This window comes from Chelon labrosus (genome assembly GCF_963514085.1).
Source record: "Chelon labrosus genome assembly, chromosome: 7".
In the NCBI taxonomy this organism is placed as follows: Eukaryota; Metazoa; Chordata; class Actinopteri; order Mugiliformes; family Mugilidae; genus Chelon; species Chelon labrosus.
The window spans coordinates 22,788,027-22,791,776 of NC_140343.1; positions in this window are offsets into that span (position 1 = coordinate 22,788,027).

Sequence of the window (3,750 nt, forward strand, 5' to 3'; positions counted from 1 at the left end):
CGCACCTGGCTCCGCTGTATCCCTGCGCCACTTCAAACCGAACAGCAGCCTGTAACGCCTTACCTCGGGACGACCGCTCATGTCCTCGGGTTTGTCATTGCACCTGACAGCGTCTCCCCCTCCCCTCCCCTCCACACACTTCTATTAGACTGTCGCCATTTTGCTGTTAAAATCACGCAGGTTACACTCCGGTCTGGAGAAGAGGAGGGGATGTACACGGTGGGAGGTAGAGAAATGAGCGTCACCCAAAACCGCACACCGACCCCTTATGTCCATTTTATTTCGCCCGCCAGAAGAGGAGAGGAGAAACACCAAAAATAACTCGACATTAAAGTGGGAAATGTCCCAAAACTATCAGCCAGACTAGTATAACTGTTAGCCTATTAAGTTTATTAATGACTCACGTGACCTTGACCCAGTTAAGAGTAGCTTACTAGTTAGGGACACTAATAACTGGGATCACTCTGTCACAACATGGCAGCCCAATATAGAAAATAATACTTATATTTTAAGGCATTCTGTATTACTGCAAGTCAGGGTAAAGTAGTCCATAATAAATATTTTTTTCCCTTTGGGTTTAACAACCCACCACTGTGTCATCCACCATGTATAAGAGCTTGAACTACAAGCAGGACAGAAAGGATCCATTTCCCACATGTGACCTTGCACTGAATTTTAAAATGGCTCAGATGAATGGGTGAATGAATGAATGCCTGGTGAAAATGTGCCACTGTTGTATATTTAATGTCCAATTGGTCTCGCACAAGTAAAGCAGTGAGCTTTAACCCTCATTTAAATTGTAGAATAACGATGCAGAATGCATGCAGGAAAATGCATTATTAATATCATCTCATGGTTTCTCTTGCCCAAGTGTTTTGCATGTTTTCAGTGGTAGGAAAAAAAAAGATATCACAAGGCTTTTCAGACTTCATGAGTCAGGGGAAAAATCATATCATAAGTGGGATTTGGAGCAGAAGTGTGCTACGGTTTATTTCAGTGCTGCTTTTCTTAACATGATTCCCATTAAACAATCCAGGAGCAAGGGCTTTAAGCATGGTTACATTCATATCTAGTCATAGATGTGATATACTAAGATTTTGTAGAAGGTCCCGGGTTCGAATCCATGGGCCGACTGGGCCTTTCTGTGTGGAGTTTGCATGTTGTCCCTGTGTCTGCGTGGGTTCTCTCCGGGTACTCCAGCTTCCTCCCACCGTCCAAAGACATGCTTGTTAGATTCATTGGTGATTCTAAAATTGGTCGTAGGTGTGCATATGAGTGTGAGTGGTTGTCTGTCTCTCTGTGTTAGCCCTGCGATAGACTGGTAACCTGTCCAGGATGTACCCCTCTTGCCCGATGACAGCTGGGACAGGCTCCAGCAGACCCCGCAACCTTTAACAGGAACACGCGGTTACAGAAGATAAATGAATGAATTAAGATTTTGTCATGTTCACCGATCAGGCTTACACCGAATATTGTGTAGGTCTCCCTTGTGCCTCCAAAACAGTTGTGACTCATCAGAGAATGGACATGGGCCTTCTGAGGGTGTCCTGTGGTGTCTGGCAACAGGACATTAGTGGGGGCTTTTGGGTCCTATGGGTTGAGGGGAGAGGCCTCTGTGGATCATCCCACAGATACTTGATCAGTTGGGATCTAGTAAATTTGGAGGCCAGGTCAACACCTTTGAGATGTTCTTAAAGCATTTTTGTGTGTGTGTCTGTGTCAGGCTGCATCCTGCTGGGGATGGCTGCTGCCATCAAGGAGTGTCATTGCTATGGGGTGGGGGTGCCTGGTCTGGTCTAGGTGGGTGGTACATGTCTTAGTAACATCAACATGAATGCCAGGTCCAAAATTTTCCCAGCAGAACACTGAATTGTCATAAGATGGTCAATGTTATTTACCTGTCAGTGGTTTTAATGATGTGGCTGATCGGTGTATTTGGAAGACATCCATGAAAATGCCGGGATCATGTTTAGATGATTTGTATCAGTTGGTAAAATACATGGAAAACTGTTGCATTTACTTGCTCCACTTCATTTGGATCTTAATGTGACCGTAAAGCCTTCAAAAATACAGAATAACTATTACACTTAACCTTATTCCTGACTCCACACTAAACACTTACTATGCTTTTATTGTGTGGAATAATTATAGCTTGCCCAGTGCTTTGAGGGAAACTGAGCCTCTGTGTGTTATCTCCATCACTGTGGTGGAGTCAAATTCACAAACATGTGAAATATTTATGGGATCAAGCAAACAACTAACACATCTTTCAGTGTACATTGCTTCACTGATTGCTATTATCAACGAGAAATAGTCCGCACAATTTTCTCCAAATCTGTTGAATATTTATAGAGTGGGCAAAGAAGGACTTATTTATTTTTGCTAAATTATTAAAAGTGTGGAATGCAGATTATTAATCATTAATACTGATATACTGCGAAACTGTAAGACATAAATATTTGGGCATAAATATTTATCTACTCCATGCCAGCGCGTATTAACTCTTGGTTTAGCTCCTTATTCAACAGAGATATGTTTCTTTCAAAGCTATTTCCAAGTCACTTACTGTATTTGTGCTTGCTTCTCTCTGATCTGAGCTCATCATTGTACCCACCTACATGGCAGAAAACACAAAGCAATTCCGAGGAGTGCGTTGTCTTTTTGTGTGAGATATAGGCATTGACACAATCCCTCTGTTTTCAGAGCATGAAGTAATTCTTTTAATGGCCTGCCAACTGCGCACACCAAAGTTTGATTTTGCTCTGCAAAATGAGAGCAAAAATCTCGAACAATTTATTATGCTGTTTGTGCCTCGCTTCACTAGTTATCGCCTGCAATTTATTTCCTACCTTGGGGTACTGTGAGCCATTTTTCTCCATTTTCAGTGGCTCACTTTCTCATTCTTGATCCTACACGCTGCTGACTAAACTCCTGCCTCCAGCCATGGTGTTGGAACATCACAGAAAACTACATCATTATGCTGAAGCTGGTTAACAAAGAGAGGCAGAGAACCGGTTTAAATCACAGGGCACAAGACACTATGTGAATTACCGAGTTCACTAACTCAGATGCAGCGATTCATATATTCTCTCTCCAGTGTCGCAGGTGAACCGGCTCACTAATGAAGGCTGTTCCAAACCTCAGTTGGAATTCAAGGTCAGCACCTGACCACTATTTTAAATTCAGTTTTTTCTATTATAAATTAAGCTCCGGTTGAAACGTGAGTCCCATGTCTGCATCAGCTGAGCACCAGTGATGACCTTTTTTCCAGACATTTATTAATACATTATTTACACCTGTACTCTTCTTATCGTCACATAGCACATATCATGTGATTCCAGAAAAAAAAAAAAAGGCTGACATTTTCTGCACCGACAGTATTTATCAGTAATTTTGAACAGACACTGACAAGAATTTTAATTTCAAAAGCCGGTTGTCCGAGGCATACAATGTTGGTCCGAGATGCAGCTACTGCAAACAACTGGTGCGAAAAATCAAAGCAGTATCCATTACCCGGTGTCTTTGATTAATAGCAGTAGCAGAAGTGTTAATGCAGCAATGTAATGTCTAAGTGTTAGTTTGGATTTGTACAGTGACGCGAGCAAGTTTCTTAGCACTGTTCCAGGTCTGTCTGGAAATCTGCAGATCAAATGAAAGCTGAAGTCTCTATGCAGAGCATCCAGTGATGAAGTGGCTTAATTTCTCTGCAACAGACTTTTGACAGTCAGTCAAAAATTGCAAACAAAAACC